Raw genomic sequence first — 19837 nt, forward strand, 5'->3', positions numbered from 1 at the left:
AGAAGAAATGGGCTCAGAGGCCAAAGAAGGGCCCTTGGAGTTTAGAAGTGTATACTCCAGAGATTTGACCAGACGTGCTCTGGGGAGAGAGGGAGAGCCAGCCACTCTAATTTTTGACTAGAGGTTTGCGTATCTCCGTTTAGGGAGATTGCCTATAAATTAGGTACAAAGTGGGGGTCCCCTGCTGTTTTTGGATGGGTTCTGAATGTCATCCAAGGACTGGACTCTTGTGGCATTGAATTTTGAGAAGCTTAAAATGTTTTGCTTCTGGCATGGTTTAATTTTACAGGTTTTCTTTCTCTCGCGTCTTCTCAAAAGCAGAGCTATTCTTCCAATTCCCAGGGGCAAGTGGAAACTGTGGTCCATTAAGACGTTTCTTATAAAAGAGAATTTGGAAAATGTTCTGCATGCAGGGGTTTTTAACCTTTTTTGTACACAGTACTCTTGGCAATTTGGTGAAGCCTATGGACTCCTCAGAATACTGTTTTTTAAATGTATAAAGTAAAAGGCACAGTATTACAAAGGAGACCCATTATGTTTAAATACAGTTATCAAAATGTCACAAACAAAAGTCTTTCTGTTTAACCTGCGTTGAGTGTAGATCCTGTTCTGAATGACCTGCAGCCACTGTTACGCAGAGTATCCGTGAGCTCTGTGAGTCAGTCCCAGGTACTGAGTGCTGCAGTGGTTTATTGAAGACAGTGCTAAACTGCAGTTAGAGATCGGTGAGAAAACGTTTCTCCCCATCCACGTTTTGAAATTTTAGTCCCAAGAATCCTTAGTTTTAAATCCAGTGGAAAGAAAACTTAAGGATTTGGAGCCAAATGATTATGGGATTGAGTCTCATATTCACTACTTACTATTATCCATATACTTCTGCAACTCTGAGCCTTAATTTCCTCCCTGCTGTGGTAACAGGCTGCGGGATTTCAGCATACTATACCTAGGATCCCTGCAAACAGCTAGAATCCCTCAGGTACCGTTACCATCTGTCTCCACCTACTTTCACGATCCACTGGTATTGTCATTTTGCCAGTTTGGGTGAAGCATGGAAACCTTACCTCCCTTTCCATCCCTGTACTCTCTCCTGTTTATAATACAATTTTTTAAAGTATTTCCTCTACAGACATATAGAACCATATCAGACATTACTATGATTTTTGCTTCAACTCTCCAGCTGAAGAGAAGGAAAGCATTCATATTTACCCATATTGTTGCTGTTCTTTCTTCCTAAGGTTCCTTCTTTTATTATCTCCTTTCTGTTTAGAGTAAATCCACGGGTAACAAATTCTCTTATATTTCCTTTATCTTCATTCCTAAAGGCTATTTTTTGGGGGGGGGTGGTTGTGTAGGTTCTGGGTAATAATTCTTTTTGATCAGCACCTGCAAAATCGTGCCGCTTCTGGTCTTCATGGCTTCTGATGAGAAACCTGCTATTCTTCTAATTGTTTTTCCCCTGTAAGTGAGGTGTTTTTCTCTGTCTGCCTTCAAAATTTTTTCTTTGACTTTAATTTTTAGAAGTTTAATTATGATGTGTCTTGGTGTGGATTTCTTTGGGTTTTTTCCATGTTAGTTTTGCTCAGCTTCTTGAATGTATGTATGTGTAGGTTTCTTTCTGTCTTGCCAAATCTGGGAAACTTTTTGCTGTTATTTCTTCAAGTACTTTTTCAGCCCCGCTCTCCTTGCCCTGCCCTCCTGCACTGTGATGATATGAATGTTCGATCTTTTGTCAGAGTCCCACAGGGCCTTGAGGTGCTGCTTTTTTTTTTTTAAGTCTATTTCTCTCTGTTTTGCAGATTGGGTAGTTTTTATTGTTCTCTATTCCAGTCCATTGATTATTTCTTCTTCCCTTTCATTCTGCTATTGAGACCATCCTCTGAGCTCTTTATTTTGGTCATTCTGTTCTTCAGTTTTAATTTCTCATTTGGTTCTTTATAAGCGTACTTGTTTGCTGGGAGTTTGGTTTATTTTGCTGAGGCTCCCCCACCCCCCCGCCCCGCCTGCCCATTTATTTCAAGTGTGTTTGGAATTGTTGAAACATTTTCATAGGACCGTTTTAATGACTTTGTCAGATGATTTTGACATCTCTGTCATTTCTCTGTTGGTGTCTATTCATTTGTCTTTTTTTGTCACTCAGTTCGAGATCTTCCTGGTTCTTGGATTTTCTGGTGAAATCTGCACATTTTCGTATTTTTATTCTGAGGCTCTGGATCTTACTCACACCATCTGTTTTAGCGGATTCTTTTTGATAACTGCTTTGGCAAGATGAGGGAGGTGGAGGTGCTGTCTCATTATTGCCAGGGGAAGTAGGGTCCGGATTCCGCACTCAGCCTGCATTGAAGTCTGCGGTGGGAGGACATCCCTCATTGCTGCTGGGTGGGGGTGGACGTCCGGGCTCCCCACATGGTCTCCATTGACGCTGTTGGGGGAGTGACGTTCGTTATTGGCTGCGGGGATGAAAGTCCTGGCTCCCAACTTTGGTTTCTCTGACACCATCCCAGGGGGGGCTGGGGGTGCCTCCTTAGAGCCTTGAGCGTGGAATTCTAGGCTCCTCTGGGCCTTTGCTGGTGGAGGTGGAGGTGGGGCCACACTTTTTTCCTGTAGTGTGTGACTGGAGTACAGTGGTTATTGTCTGAGTTTTCCATCTTTCTGGGCTGCCCTTTTCCTGGTCCCTGGCTAGAGAGAGCACGTTTTGGCTAGAGTTCTTTTTGTTTGCGCCTGTTGGCATTTCCAGGTCACAGGTGTTTTCAACCCCAATTATGGGATCTTTAAGGTAAAAAGAAAACCCAGGGAACTCACCACGGTGGTGGTGGTCTTGGGTTCCAAAGCATTAGCTGGTCTGCATTCTCTTCAATGCTAAGAATCTTCTTACGCAGATTTTATATACAGGTGACCCTTGACAGAGTGTGAGGCGCCAGCCCCTATGCAGTGAAATTCTGCATATAACTTTTGATTTTCCAAAAACTTAACTACAAATAGCCTACTGTTGACTGGAAGCCTCACTGATAACATAAACATTCAATGAACACATAATTTTGTACATTATATGTATTACATACTGTGTTCTTTAATAAAGTAAGCTAGAGAAAAAATGAGCAATCATAAGGAAAAGAAAATACATTTACAGTACTTGTGTGTATTTTTGGGGGGAAAAATCTGTGTATAAGTGAACCTGTGTAGTTTAAACCCATGTTGTTCAAAGGTGAACTGTTTTGTGAATATCAAAGAGTTTTTGGCTTAGCAGGAGGAATGGGAAAGGTATATGTACTCCATCTTTCCGAAAGGAAAAGTCCTTTTAAGGTTTTTTCTTCCTTTTTTGGTTTTATTAAATAATGTTGTAATTAATATTTTTCTCCAAAGCTTTTTTCCTATTTCTTTTGACTTTAGATTGTTAGCTCAGAAATGAATGAATATTTTTGTACCTCTTGATTCACATTCCAAGTCATTATATCATTAAACTTAATTTTACAACGAGTTTAGTTCTGTTCCTATTGAGTTTGAGATGCGTAGGGGCAGCCTTGTGCAGGCATGTATTATCCCTATTTCTAAGTAGAAGAGTAGAGTAGGAGAGAGGTCTGGGCAGAGAGATAGAGTTGGGAGTCTAAAGTAATAGATGATTTCTTGAAGATAGTTTGCGTAGGTGAGGCTTACCCATTTTGGCTCAAGATGGAACTCTGGAAGGCTGCCATTGAAGAGAAGGCAGGAAGAAGATTGAGAACCCACCGGAGAACTGGAGATGAAAATCATGTTAGGTATTGCAGAAACCAAGAGAGCAGTGTTCAGCAGGGCACACGTCTCAGATTAGTACATAATCTAAAGGTGAAAATGCGAGATGGGATTTGGTGACGGATAGGTTACAGAGAGCAGTGATAGTGGAATGGCGTGAGTAGAAGAAGCCAGACTACACTGAATGCCCGGGCAAGGAAAATATTGACGGATGACAACGAAGGAAGGTAAAAGGTTGGGGTTGCATATGTTTTCAAATTTAAAAAAAGTTTCTTGTTTTTATGCTAAGGATAAAGCACTAGCACAACAGGAAAGATGCTAGAGAAGGGATCTTTGAAAAGGAGGGAGGAGATCAAGTCTGGAGCACAACTGAAGGATTGAAAGCTGGGTAGGAATAATACTTCTTTTCCCCCCTTGAAGAATGGTGGAAAGGATGTTTATGCATATGATTATGAATGCAGGAGGCTTTTTAGAAACAGGGAGCACTTGATGGGAGTCTCAGCTAGAAATAGGAGACAAAATAATCTAAATGTACATAGGTGCATTTTAAAAAAGTTTTACCCAAAAGTAATTTCATAGGTTACATTACAGGCGTATCAGAATTGCATATTTTTAAAAAAATTTACTGATTAGTACAAGCGATTCTTATACCTTAAAAGAAAAATGGCAACAGGATGGACAGACAATTAAAAAACAAGATACAATAAATATTTAAAATTGTTACCCTTCACTGAGGAGCAAAAAAAAAAAAGCAAAATAAAACAAGAAGCCATTTAAAAATGATCACTTAGCAAAGATCAATAAAAAGTTACCTATTGTAAGCAAAGGTGTGGGGATATGGGTACTCTCACACCGCTACTGTAATTGTAAACCAACCAGCTGAATTAGGTCTTATGTTCCATACACTCTGACCTGTGAGTTATTTTTTAAGGAATTTTTCCTGATGAGCTAAGTTGCTCTGTGTGCAAAGATTTACATACAAAAATTTGTGGCAGTGTTACTTATAATACAATATCAGAAATAGCCTATATGGTCAATAATAAAAAATAAGTAGTAGTCAGTTTCATTAAAATTAATCTTAAGAGACTATTTGGCAAGGAGGAGATGCTCATTAAGTAGGACGGGGAAGCAGATTATAAAACTGCTGAATATATTGAATATACAATACAATACAGGTTTACTTAGATATGCATGTGGGAAATGGACTCATTAAGTGAAGAGTAAACATCCCTGGATTATTTTAATCTTTTTTTTCCTTTTCTGTGTCTGGATTTTCTTCACCAAACATGCATTGTATTCTGAAAGGAATTTTAACATGTCAGTGTTGCTGGAGAGCACTCTTAAGGGAATGTGACTGGTATAGCTTTCTACAGTATAGTTTTGTATTTATCAATAGCGTAACCTTATCCTTTGACTTGATAAGTATACCTCCAGGGATTTTACCAAGGAAATGAGTAAGAACCATAAAGCTCTTTACACCAAGATAGTTATGACATGATTTATAATAGGGACATGCTGTAATTGTCCTAAAGAGGCCAATGGTTAAAATATAGGTCATTGCTCTGGTGGACTTAATGCAGATCAATGGAGCCTATAAATATGATCTTGGAAATATATATAATAGCACAGGAAGTTGCTTACTATAATTTACATGAAGAAAGAATATAAAATAATATATTAAGTCTCATCCTGATGTTCATTATTAAAATAATGGAAAAAACAGTGTGAAGAAAGAGACCCAAATATTGACTTATTTTCCTTACACTTTTCTAAACTTTCTACAATGGCCATTGTTTTATAATTAGAAAAAAGTTGAAAATAAATTTGCTAGTTAATATAAAATATATAAAGTTGTTTGGTTTGCATTCTTACGATAGGCAGGGAAGTTTGAGATCTTATTTTTACCGTTGCAGTTTTTCTTGTATAATTTGTGTCTTTGCCCATTTTTTTTATTAGCCTCGCTTTAAAAAAAGCCTCTCTATGTCTTTTATATTTACTACAGTTAGTTTCTCTATTTTGTGGTGAAACACAGAATAGACTTCAAATCAAGAGTTCTTCTATCACTTAAAGCTTAGAAAAAGATAATTTCTCTTAAAAGTGGACATGTTTTTATTTACGATGATCAGGTTTTTTACAGTTGTATCTTTTATAAGGAATCTATTTATTGTGTGTGATTTTTAAAAATTGATTGCAATACTGCGTGAAATTTGTGAAAATTTCATTACAATACAAAATTTTTACCTTACCATATGCAAAGATGAAAGCAATACAAAGATGAAGAATAACAAGTATTGTGAAAGCTCCCTACTCTGCCCCTCCATTTTACTCCTGTTTAGGTTCTCATTCTCTAGTAGTAACCACATACGATAACATGCATCCATTGTAAGTGTCTTGTTAGGTGAGTTTAGACAAATGTGTCTGTGAAAACTATGTAACCATCGCCAAAAGCAAGATACAGAACTTTTCCGTCACCGGAAGAAGGTTCCTTGTGCCCCTTCCGCAGTCAGTAGCCCCAGCGGCCGCCGCTGTACTGATTCTGATCACCGCATGTAGATTTGCCGGTTTCAGACTTCGTATCGTGGAACTCACAGTTACACCCCTGTGTCTGGGCCCTTTCTGTGCGATACAGTGTTCTCGGTTGTAACTCATCCACAGTATTGCTTATTTTGGTAATTTGTTCCTTTTTATTGCTGCTTGGTAATATTCTGTGCAATGGGTGTACCAAATTTATTTGTACTTGCTGATGGAGCATTTGGGTTGATTTAGATTTTAGGAGTTATAAATAAAGCTGCTCTGACTGAACATTCATGTATAAGTTACTATATGGATTTATATTTCCATATCCTATGGATTAAAACCAAGTTGTGGGTTATTAGGTAAGTGTATGTTTAACTTTGGAAAATAGCCTTGGCAGTTTCTTATGAAATGGTTGTACCATTTTTATGTTCACACCCAAAGATGTATGGGAATTCCACAGATTCTGGGTTCTTGCCAGAACTTGGTATTTTGGCCAGTCTAATGGGTATGTAATGGCTGGTATCTCATTGTGGTTTCAGTCTGTTTTTCTCAGACTGCTGATACTGAACATCTTTTCGTTGATATTATATATTGGGCATTTGTATACCTTTATTAGTGTCTGTTCAAATCAGTTGTCTGTTTTAAAAATTAGGGTGCTTGTGTTACTAAACTGTAAGGGTTTTATATTTGGAACCTAGGTCCTTTGTCACCTGTGTGCACTATTAATATTCTCCCCTTTTTGTTTGTTATTTGTTTGTTTGTTTACATGGAGGTATAATTGACATAAAACATTACATTAGTTTCAGGTGTACGACATAACAGTTTGATATTTGTATATGTTACGAAATGATCACAGCAAGTCCAGTTAACATCTGTCACCATACAGGTTTCTTCCCTTTTAATATTTATGTCCTGTTAGTTGTATTGCTTTGCCAGAACTTTGAACTTTTAAAATAACAAGAGTTATAGAGTAAGGCAGTGATATTTTAAGAGTTGTGTTGGTTTTCCATTTTCTGGGCACATAAAACCTGTGATCAAGACTGTATTTTTCTTGTAGGGTGAATTAGATAGTATGTTCATCTTTATATTCTTAAAGAATTTTAAATTTTATGCTTTTTGAAAATCAATTTACAACTCTTGTCATTAATTCCAGATATGAATTTGGTAGTTTTTAGACAGTTCTGTCCATTTTGTCTTTAGTTGGTTTAGTTTTCTAGTGCTTGAGATCTCAGCTTTGTGTATATTGTTTTTTCTTTTATAAATTTTGGTGTGAAAACATTACCTTAATCTTTTCAGCTTTCATTATGAAGTTGTTGAGAACTCTTTCCTTTGAATAAATAAATATCACCTGAACATTTTGTAAAGATATTTATTTATTTATTTTTAGAGAGAGGGGAATGGAGGGAGAAAGAGGGAGAGAGACATCAATGTGTGGTTGCCTCTTGCATGCTCTCTGACCAGGGACCCTCAACCTTGGCATGTTCCCTGACTGGGAATCGAACTGGTTATCCCCTGGTTTGCAGGCCAGAGCTCAGTCCACTGAGCCACACCAGCCAGGGCATTGCTACATGTTAACATACTTTTTCAGTGAATCTAAGATAATCAAGGTACCCCACCCCCCACCTGCTCCTGGCCCAGGTACCAGCTCTTAAAGTGTGAGTGCTACCAATTATTATATTCTGTTTTCCTTTGGGTTGAATAGTTTTCTAAAATCTTAGAATTTATTTGTTTTTCTCTTGAGCACATTCAAATTGATTTCACCTGTAAAGACTGCATTTAATTTTCTAAATTAAAACATGTTTTTTCCCCTTATTTAAATGGTTTAGTAATAATATATATTTGAAATTTATCTTTGTTGATTGCTGCTCCTTTTTTTATTTGGCATAGTTGCCAGGGATCTGGAATTTTTAGACATTAGAGAAGATACATTTGTTGTCTTTAGTCCAGGGACATATCTAAGTGTTAAAAGGCCTCGAGCTTATGTAACACTGGTACTGTCCTTGAGACGTAGAATACAGAATTATGTACACAGATGAGTATTTGTTCAGAGTGAGAAAAGAAGGCATCTGTGTAAATGGAGGGCCTCAAAGCCCAGTCTTCATTTTGTGGCAAATCAGCCTCTGCTTTGAAGTATAAAATTTGAGTCATGTACATTGAATCTTCATTAATTTTTTTTATGGCCTTTGTATCCTATAGTTTTGACTACGTGATGTAGCTTGTGCTTTGCGTTGATTTATGCCTTTTGTTGCCTAAATAATGTTTCCATTATCGCATAATGGCATTTCAGATTATCACTGCACCTTTCGCCAGATAAATTTTACCGTGCATGATAATGATGTTTTCATACTTGCTTTCCTTTGTTGACTAAGTTTGATGCACTTTTTTGTTACCCTTTTATTATCTTTGTGTTTTTTAAGCACCCCATTGCTGGATTTTACTTTAACAGAAATCCTGTTGAGCCTCTTTTCTAGTGAAGCCGCTAGACTTTCCTCATGGTCGTTTTGTTTCCAGTTCAACCTCGTTGTATTTCTTGCTCTGCACTTTTCTGTGTTTGGCCTGTGTTTTAGTTTCTTTATTTTACAGGGACTTTTAAGGAGCAACATCTATTTTCATTACCTGCAGCAAGTGGGAGGGAGAGTAAATAAAGTTTTCATCTATGAAATGTTTTCTCTGATGAGTTGTGGATGCGATTAAAAAGTATATCTGAGCGTATAAGATTTGGTTGGAAAAGATTAAAATTATGTACTGCACATTTTCTTTAAAGCATTTATAAATTCGTTAAGTAGGGGGGAATTTGTGTTGTTTGGGTTATGTCGCATGAATTTGTATTGTCACAATTCTAGTAGCAGTTTTACTGATAACTTGACTTTGAATGAAATCAAGTGAGAATAAGATAACCAGTTATTCTCCTGGAGTAAAATTTTAATGCCCACACCCTTCTGGGGTCTTTGAGATAAATGTGTGTTATACATGTATGTACATTCAAGCAATTCAGACTTAGTTTGCTTAGTTCATTAGTGCAAATTAAAAGGCAGTTTTGTTAGTACGGATAAGCATGCTTCTGAAGCTAACATAACAGTGCTTGCCTTTTTTACTGTTAGTAATGACGCATTGTATTTGTTCTTTAACACTTAGGAAGGCCATGGCAGCAATATTCAATCAGTGTGCCTCAAGAATTTTTAAAACATGCAATATCTGACTGCTTATTCAGGCATACTGACCTCTTTTCCCTTTCAGGGGTGTCCAGCCCGTGGCCCAGGATGGCTATGAATGCAGTGCGGCCCAACACAAACTCGTAAATTTACTTAAAACCTTTTTTTTTTTTTTTTTGCTCATCAGTTTTCATTAGTGTTTGTGTATTTAATGTGTGGTCCAAGACAACTCTTCTTCCAGTGTGGCCCAGAGATGCCAAAAGGTTGGATACCCCCTGCAAGATGGTAAAAAAACAGACGAAGACAACAGCCAACACAATAGCCAACTGTGTGAATGTCCTGTCTTGAACCATAAATACATAGGTCATATAATAGAGTTGCATCTCACTGGGCACATTGTATAGTAACGGTGCATCTGATGGGTTAAGTACGTATCAGTAGAGTCACCTCATTTTTTATAAAGGTCACTCTGTGCTCTGGCTGGTGTGGCTGAGTTGGTTGGAGCGTCACATTCTGTATCCAAAGGTTGCAGGTTCTATTCCTAGTCAGGGCACACACCTAGGTTAAGGGTTGATCCCTGGTTTGGGCGTAGGGGCCTGCGAACCCCGCGTCCGGACATGATCCCAACCCCAGTGGGTGTGGGAGGCAACCAGTGTGTATCTGTCTCCCTTCCTCTCTCTAAAAAGCAATGAAAGAAAATGTCACTTTGTAGCAAAAAGAATAAGTGATTACTATTGTGTTTTTGTAAATCAGTCAAAGTTATACCTTTGTTTTAGTCAGATGGGCAGAATATTTTTTGGTATGCCTCAGAATTTTAGTAATTAGTTTATGTGTGCCATGAGATGAAAAAGGTTGAAAGTCTCTGGGCCATGGAACTAATTTCCCCTTTAAGGACCCCCCACCTAGTAGATAGAATGAGACTTTTTCCCCTTACCCTGAAGAAGACAACTTCCTTTATTTTGCATTTTTTGGGTGGTGGTTGTAGCACTTGTTTTGAGGTTTGACCATCCTCTGTTCAGCTATTTTTATTTTTACATGTCACTTTGAGTACACTCAGTGGTATTTTAACTGTAATAGCTTCTATAATGAAATTTGTGTAAAAAATGTTAGCATAAAAAAAGAAATTTGTGCATGCATATTATATCTTAAAACACTGTTGTTTGACTTAATTTGGTTTAATTGATTTATGCTATTTCTGTTTCATCTGAGTAGTTTTTGTAACAAGTGAATGCCTAGTTTCCACAGCTGAACTGAATAGCAAAATTCTACCCTTAATAGATTCGCAGTGTTTGGTTTTCTCTGTTTAACATGTAAATTGTTTAAGATACAGCATGAATTTCAACTGCTTGGCTGCTTGAAGCGTCCCCACCTTCCCACTTCTGCCCACCCCAGTAGAGGACGTATTTAGCTCTTATGGAAGCTGTGTCCTAAACTGAACGGGATTCCTGCTGTTGTCATGTCCGCTAGAATGAAGGTACAGGAGACCTTTTACCCCTTAATTTATTTCTTTTTTTCCTTCTTTCCTTCTTTCCTTCTTTCTTTCTTTCTTTCTTTCTTTCTTTCCACTGTTTAGCTTTCGAAGCGCTTACTAAACAAATTGCAGAATGAGTGAAACTTGACATCATTTTATGTTGAGTATTTACAAGCTTTTCCAAAATTGTATTAGCATTGGAAAGCCTGTGTTCCCTGAAATAGTTTTATTATCACAACAGTTAGTGTAGTTGAACATAATCTGTGTTTTAACTTTATTTAAAAGAATACTTAAGCATCATGTAAGATAGTTAACAATTTCAAACTTCCTGTCACAGGCATTCAATATACAGAATACTGAAAATTATGTAATGGCAGAATTTTAGAAGCTGTATAACATGCTAGTGACTTGTAGTTTTAAGCTGTCACTATTTCTGGGTTTTTGGAAAATGAAGCATTTGGTTAAATGCCTTGAGATGTTAAGATTTGTACGTATTCTGTTGAAGCCTTCATAACTATTCTTGAGTTCATGCCATGGGATAATGAGGTCATTTTCATTTTTGGTGCTATTCAAGAAAAGACAACTAAATTCTCTCGAGGAAATTCCACTGTGTCAGTGTTTTTGCTGAATGCTTTTCTCTAATATTCCGAGACAGAAAGTCTTAATTTGAGGAAGTAGATGAGAGAAGCCTAGTAAGATTTTGAATTCCATCCTCCCTGAAAATGGGATCAATTGCTGCTCCTTCCCCAACTCCCACTCCATTCTGTAACCAGACAGTAGTATTTTATGCAAAAACTGTCATTTTACAAACAAGATGTAACGGAAGATGAGACCCCCTTGTACAAACAGCTCAGGAAACCTAAAAGTACTGCCACAATTCACATATAAGACTTAAATAAATGGAAAAGCTCATTATATTCTTGAAGATTCAAGTTCCTAATTGTATCAACTCTGAAACTTAATCTACAGTCTTAATGACATTCTAAAACAAAACTAAAAGGACTAAAAAACCCCATCAGGCAATTACCAGGATGAGGTAGTAAGACTTTGTAGATGTGTAAAACGAAGCTCAGAGAAATCAAGTAACCTGTCTAAGCTTGCAAAGCAAGGAAGTGGTTGAAGCAAAGCTTCACAACATGGTGAGTGTGAAAGCTTCAGATGCAATGATAGCTGTAGTGTTTAGTAAGTACTTAATTATTAAGCATTACTGTTCCGTGAAAGTACTACATATTTTCTCAATTAGAATAGCATCTAAATATTGAGAAAATCAAAATTTGTGAGATTTTTCTAGGGAGAGTTTAGAGATAATACATGCTGTATTTATGTATTTCTGTAGGCCCTTTATAATTCCCTCTTCCCAGCTTCACATTTTCCTACATGCATAAGCAGTTGTTCCAGAATCATTTATTGCCTGGTCTGTCCTTCCCCTATGAGCTGCCTTTCTGCGTCTTTATATATCACACTTCATACATGCGGATTTGTTTTCTTAGGGCTTATATTCTGTTCTGTTAATCCTTTTCCCTATTTCTGTGTCAGTTCCACTTAACTTCATAGATGGTTAGGACAAGCTTCACTGGTACATTCATTTAATAAAAATTGTATTAAATAACAACTACTACTATCTGTCAGGAACTGTGTAGGTGCTAGGAAGATAGCACTGAACAAAATGAAAAATTCTTGTGGAGCTTACTTTTGTGAGGATTTTCTTGGTTGTATTTATCTTGCTTATAAATTTTAGAATTAGTTTGTTTAATGAAAAACCCAATAGCTGTTTAATTTTAAACTGTATCAGATAAGGGAAAGTAACATTTTGACAGTTTTATCGGTGAACATTGAATGCTTTTTCGTTGATATACATCCACCCCCTCCTCCTTTGGGCCTTTGTTTAAACTTTTATAGTTTCTTTCCATGAAGGTCTAGAATATATTTTCTTAGATTTACTCCTAGTTACCATATATATGCTGTTGCCTGTTGTATATGGTATCATCTATTTGACTTAATTTTTTCTATGGCTTGCTCACAGAAACTTTTTTTTGAAAGGGGGTCTAGGCACAATTCTATTCCCAGTAATTATTCTGTATAGTCAGTAGGGCTTTCTGTGTAGATAACCACATCATCAAGTAATTTGTTTTCAGTTCTTACACAATTTTGCTTTCTTGTCTTATTAGTTTGTTGGTTAGGACCTCCACTATAATGTTGAGTAAACATAGTAGTAGAGGCCATTCTTTCTTGTTCTTGATTTTAGAGTTTCACTGTTAAAAAAATGTTGTTTGCCATAGATTTTTGGTTCTCTTTTAGTCCCACTTGCTATATTAATTTCTAATGTAAATGTGACACTCTCTCATACTTTTCCTATATCTTGTGATCATATTGTTTTTCCTTTAATCTGTCCACAATGGTGACTTATACTGTAATTTTAAAAAAAGGTTTATGTATCCTTATATTCCTGGGCTCCCGGAATACACTGGTCTTAACGTATACTCTTGCTATGTACTGTTGGAATCTGTTTGCTAGTATTTATATATGAGCTTTTTTTTTTTTTTTTGCATCTTTGTTGTTATTTAGTTAAGTTGGCCTATAATTTTTATTTTCACTATGTCCTTGCTTGGTTTTGGTGTCTAGGTTCTACTGGCTCTGAGTTGGGGAGGACTGCCGCCTTTTCTGTTCTTTGCAAGAATTTGCGTAATACTGGGACTGCCTGCCCCTGAAAGGGTGGTACAGCTGGTTTTTACAACTCTGGACCTGGTTTTTTATGTATGCGTGGCAAGATTCTTTTGTTTCTTAATTTTTCTTCCTTTATTGGTCCTAGGACTGTTCAGGCTTTCTACTTATTCTGTCCCTAAGTAAGGGTGAGCTCAAATGAGACTAAGAAGCACTTCCTGGTAAGAAACCAGGGAAGGCAGAAGTTGAGGATTGAGTCAGAATTTCAACTAGAGACTGAACCCTGCCGTGAGCAGCAAACTGGGGGGTGGAAAGGGAGCTAAATCTGAAACTTTCCCTCGTTAGGAAGGACCCTTCCAACCAGGCTGAAGTGGTCATAGGTGGGAGAGTCTTAGCAGGGAAAGACCCCCTGCTCGCCCTACTCCTGCTCCTGAGTGATCAAACAAACGAATGTGCACTAACAGGGCAGAAACAACAAACAGATTTAGGCTCCACCCCCACCCCGTGCAGGTTCTTCAGATATTTTGACACTATTTGACATTTTTTAGGGTGTAAATACAACAGTGAGGGTTTTCAGTGCCATCCTTGCAGAATTCCCTGCCCCATCTGACCACATGAAGGGAAATTTATTGAGAAAACCAAAAATTTGCCGTCAACGATCAGGCTAGTAGAAGGAGAAATGTATGGACATTCCCAGAGGTTTTAAAGCATTGACGTGCATTTATTCATCTACAGTCAGTTTGTCTTTTATCATTGTGTTCCTTAAGTTACTACTAAGATTAACTCACATGTTCAAAGTTTTCCCATCTTTCACATCATACTTCTTTTCACGACTGGTTGTCGGGGTCTTGAAAAATGAATTTTGAAATACATTTAAATTATTTGGTATTTTTACTTTTGCCAATCTATGCTATTTTATAGAAACTGGCAATATTTTTAATGCTTTCAGAAAAGTTCCTTCCCTGTCTTAGCTAATGTTTTTGTACAGCTTTCTGAAAGTAGCAAAAAATTGATTAAGGGGAATCTCTGGGCCAACCTGCAATTTTACTTTGAAGGCCAAGTATTCATGAGTTGCTATAGGAAAAACTTTCCACTGCTTTTGTTTCGTTTTTAGGTTGAAATTAGCTAAATGAGCAAGTAAATGAGAGCTGCTTAAGGCAGTCTGTTTAACATTTTTGACTTGGTTACTTTCCAGTCCTAGTGTCAATTGACCTTTTACTTTTGGTAGAGGGCAGTGTGGCTAGACAAGCATGCAGTCATTCTAGGGGTATTGCTGGTGAAGAAAACCGCTTTAAAATAATGTTAGGACATGGGAAAAAAAGGTCTTGCTCTCTTGTGGTTTTCAGGGTGCCAGAAGTTTGGTTCCTGGTATGTTTCACTCAGTTGCTTTCTGCTCAATGAATAGGATCCCACCATGCATCACAACTTTGCAGACTCACTGCAAAGGAAATAGCAAGAGGTAGAATGACCTCAAATAAAATGTGACTTTTTGTGGGTGGGCAGTGTTACAACTAAGTCAACACATTGAATTGTGCAGGAAGACCTTTATTTTACTCATCTTTACATTTTTCTCACACTGTGACTTTTTTGGGGGGTACAACTCCTTATTTAAACATTTTTACAGTGATTAAATTCATTGTAAATATGTTATATAATTACAATTAATTTAGTATTTTTATAACCTTATTTGGTTATCATTTCTCTGGTAATCTTTTTTTTTTCCCTTTTGGCCTGACAGTTTACTTAATGGGAGTGCCTTAGTAAGAGATCTGTGTGTTGCCCTAGCTGGTGTGACTCAGTTGGTTAGAGCATCATCCTGTGGACCAAAAGATCGCGGGTTTGATCCCCGGTGAGGGCACATACCTGGGTTGAAGATTCTGTCTCTGGTCAGGTTGTGTACAAGACACAGCCGATCAATGTTTCTGTCACGTCGTCGTTTCTCTCCCTCTCTCTCTGCCTCCCTTCTCCTCTCTCCAAAATCAATAAGCTTGTCCTCGGGTGAGGATTAAAAAAAAAAGATCTGTGGGTTGAATGGCACTAACCCTGTTTTATCTTATGTTGAATTCCTTTACATCTGTTTTTGTTAGTTTATCATGCAAATTGTTGTTGTTTTAATCACACAATTGTTTCGTACTTGGAAAAATAAAACTGACATTTGTATCTCTCTAACGTAAGTCTTTTGGGTAGAATTATGGCCTTTTATCAGTTGAGTGTTGGGTATGAGATATTATGATAATACTTAAAAAAAATTCTTCATGCCCTGGCTGGTATGGCTCAGTTGATTGAGCTCTGGCCTGCGAACCAAAGGGTCCCAGTCAGGGCACATGCCTGGGTTGTAGGCCAGGTCCCCAGCTGGGGGTGCATGAGAGGCAACCACACATGGATGTTTCTCTCCCTCTCTTTCTCCCTCCCTTCTCCTTTCTCTAAAAATAAAGAAATAAAATCTTAAAAAAAAATCTTCATTGTGTATGGTAATCTTGCAGTTATCTATGCTTTTCGAAAGCAGAAGGGAGTCTGGATAGTTTATGTGTATGTTCATTGTAATGCAGGTCATGTTCACGTCCCTAGGAAGCCTCCTGCTTGCCAGCTTATTATCAGTGTCAGGGTTGACTGAGGTGTGTGGGGAGAAGGATTTCAGGTCTGCACATTTTACTCCACAAATAGAGAGAGAATAGAGGCTTCCATGTACTCTCTTTCCTGAAGGTGTCTCACAGTGGAGTGATGATGTAGTGGTTTGGCGCACAGAAGCGAGCCAGACTGCTTGGGATCAATCACCACTGCACCACCGACTGCCATTTGGCTTTGCGCAAGTCACTTACCCCGCGACGTCTCCGTTCCCTCAGGTGTCAGATGGAGACAGTAATACGAGTTATCCGCCTACCTCATGGACTAATGGAGAAGTTTACAGTGAATTAGTATGTGTAGAGCACTTAGTGCCTGGCACGTAGTAAAACTCTATAGAGGTATTGTCGCCAAGTCAGTACACATATGTGACTCAAGGTGGGCAGATAGCTGTTTCCCTGAGGAGTTTTGAAAGAATCAATAAAGTGTGTTTGGGTTATCTGTACTGCACACTTGTCTCCCTCGGGGAACATTTCTTCTGTCTTAGCTACTCCACGGTCCAGCTGCGCTCTCTGCCTGAGTGACCACAGTGGGGAAGCTTGTCCTGGGAGACTGTCTGAGGGCCCCGCCCGGCTGGGTACAGGAGTTCTGCTGTAAGAGAAGGGTTTTGCTTCTCTTATAAGGGCACCTAACTGAACAGATGCCTCCTCATCTTTGGGTACTCTAGTGTTAAAAGACTTAAACGTCCAGGTCCATCCGTGCTGTTGCAAAGGGTAAGAGTTCCTTCTTTTTTATAGCTGCATAGTATTCCGTTGTATAAAGGTACCACATCTTTTTCATCCACTCATCCCCTGATGGGCACTTCTGCTGTTTCCAGATCTAGGCTACTGTAAATATTGCTGAGTATAGAGATGCATATATTCTTTCTCATTGGTGTTTTGGGATTCTCAGGATATATTCTCAGAAGTGGGATTGCTGCGTCATGCAGCAATTCCATCTTGAGTTTTTTGAGGAAACTCCATTCTGTTTTCCACAGTGGCTGCACCAGTCTGCATTCCCACCAACAGTGCATGAGGGTTCCCTTTTCTTCACATCCTCTCCAACACTTGTTGTTTGCTGATTTATTGATAGTAGCCATTCTGACAGGTGTGAGGTGATACCTTACTGCAGTTTAAATTTGAATCTCTCTTATGATTAGTGATGTTGAGCAATTTTTTTCATGTCTATTGGCCATTTATATGTCCTCTTTGGAGACGTGTCTATTTAGGACACCATGGATGGACCTTGAGATTATTATACTGAGCAAAATAAACCAGAGAAAGACAAATACCGTATAATCTCACTCATATGTGGAACCAATGATCAAACTAAACTGATGAACAAAATAAAACCAGAGGCATGGATACATGTAACAGACTGACAGATCTCAGAGGTGAGGGACTGGAAGAGATTAGCCAAAGGACATATTTGCTTACCTCCTGGACACAGACAGCACTGTGGTGAAGACTGGGGTTGGGTGGAAGGGGGCAAAGTAGGGGGAAATGAGGGACATCTGTAATAGTGTTAACAATTAAAAAAAAGAAAAATATGCAAATAGGACTTATTGGGGTAGTAATTCATTCATTCAACAAATTATGCTCTAAGGCTTATGTGCATGGTCTTAAGGAGTTAGCAAAGACCAGGTGTTCCTATTCAAAAGTAGAGCTTTAGTACTAACGGAAGGGAAAACATGAAAACGATTGTTTTGTTCTTCCTGCTATCTCTAAAGGAGACGTGATTCTCCTTTAGAAATGTAGTTTATTTTATGATTGTCTTTTTTGTACACTTAAAGGCTTTGCTGTAATTTGTTTTTTAGAGGAAGGTTAAGAGGAAAAACTAAGTTCTGTTGGCTTCTAAGATTTTTGTTGATAAAAGGCCACATTTCTTAGAATTAAAGAAGTAACCTGCAAATTTTGTTTTCCAAAGAGTTACTATGAATTTATGTAGGCTTACAATCTTTTTATTGATAAAAATATTTCAGTCTGTCATGCATTTTGTAAATAAGTCTGTTCCTGGCAAGACATATAAATTGCAAATTCTATTTTCCCATTGACTTAAAGGATTAAGAAGCTGTGGAATTGCTCAAACCTTCCTCCCCCACTTAAACACCTGTAGAGAGAGCAGTGTCAAACAGTATAACCTTTACATCTGTGCTCCCATAGTCCCTTAGGCTATACCTACTCTAGTAGTTACCACTTGGAAACTATAGTATCCATTCTAAGACACTTTGGAAAATTTTCTTTTAATGTCTTTGTAATTAGGATGTGCCTTCCAGCTGATGGCATCCTAGAGTGAACAGAAGATGTACTTCTTTTCTTCTCAGGCCTCCACTTGACAGTGAGTCCTTGGGGGCAAGAACTGATACACATTTGTTGTTCTCTCCTGGGTCTGATTTGCATTTAGAGTCCTGCTCTTGTTGAATTACAGTGTAGCAATTTTTAGGATCATCTCAACTCTTGATGAGAATTTCATCAAGACACTTTTGCAGGGAGAGGCATAGAAAAGGAGGGCCTTTAAGTAGTTAAGTGCTACTTCTACTTCCCCCTTCTTTGTACCTCTTCTCTCTCTCTCTTTTGGTTGATTCTGCACCTCTCACTGACGAAGCATTACATACACTTGGCCTTGAATTCGTTGCTTTTAGCAGATGCTAGTGAAGTGAAAGAGTGAGAATGCTCTATTCGCATTCACGATACACTATTATGTTTTGAGCATCCTTTGGATATTGCACTGTGCCGTAGTCACTGCATTATGTAAATGAGGAAACGGGGTGTAAGTGTTCAGGGACACAAGGTTTGGTCTGTGGTGATGCAGGCAAGGCCAGACTTCCTGCTCAAGGCCTCTGTTTTGTAAGAATCCTTTTCTGAATTACTATTCTTTCGTTTTTTTAATTAGTTTAAATTATCAGTTTTATTTATAAATAATGCTGTGATTATGAGACTGGAAAATAATGAGATTTTCACAGCCTTATCACAATAACTCAAGTGTTTGCTTGCGCAGGTGGAGTAGACTTTGTCTTGCCCCTGAGCACCTTGATTATCTTTTTTGTAAAATCTAGATGTAATCTTAGTGCTAGAAGAAACTGCTTACTGGGTCTAGTTGTTTTTCTTAAGTGTTTACAGGTGTGTGGTTAGAAAAGTCTTATCTAGGACTTTAATTGGTATTTTTCTGGAAATGACTGCCATGTAAATTGTTTTAATATACTTTATTTTGTGCGTTTTAGATAGATGGGGAAATTGAGAAGGTAAACCAGTTTCTGTGTACCCAGTACCCAGTTCCCTTATTATTAACACCTGACTTTGCATGGAACATTTGTTACAATTAATGAACCAACATTAATGCGTTGTTATTTACTGAAGTCCATACTTATTCAGGTTTCCATTGTTTTTACCTAATATCCTCTTTCTGTTCTGGGATCTCATCACCATAGTACATTACATTTAGCTGTCATGTCTCTTAGGCTCCTCTTGGCTGACTTTCCTCGTTTTTGGTGACCCTGACCGTCCTGAGGAGTACTTGTCAAGTATTTTGAATAATGCTCTGCTATTGGAATTTGTTTTCTCATGACTGCACTGGGATTATGGGTTTTAGAAGGAAGACCACAGAGGTCAAGTGCCATTTTCATCACATCACATCAAGGGTACATTAACTGTCAACATGATCTATGACTGTCGATGTTGACCTTGATCATATGAGTTGAGGTGGTGTTTGA

General features: G+C 38.0%; 1 protein-coding gene across 2 annotated transcripts in view; it reads left to right on the forward strand.

Moving 5' to 3' along the window:
- Positions 1–19837, forward strand: part of RRAS2 (RAS related 2) — a 72985-nt gene that overhangs the window by 20842 nt on the left and 32306 nt on the right. The gene's annotated exons all lie outside the window — the stretch shown is intronic.

The sequence above is a fragment of the Desmodus rotundus genome, chromosome 5 (genome assembly GCF_022682495.2).
Source record: "Desmodus rotundus isolate HL8 chromosome 5, HLdesRot8A.1, whole genome shotgun sequence".
NCBI classification, from domain to species: Eukaryota; Metazoa; Chordata; class Mammalia; order Chiroptera; family Phyllostomidae; genus Desmodus; species Desmodus rotundus.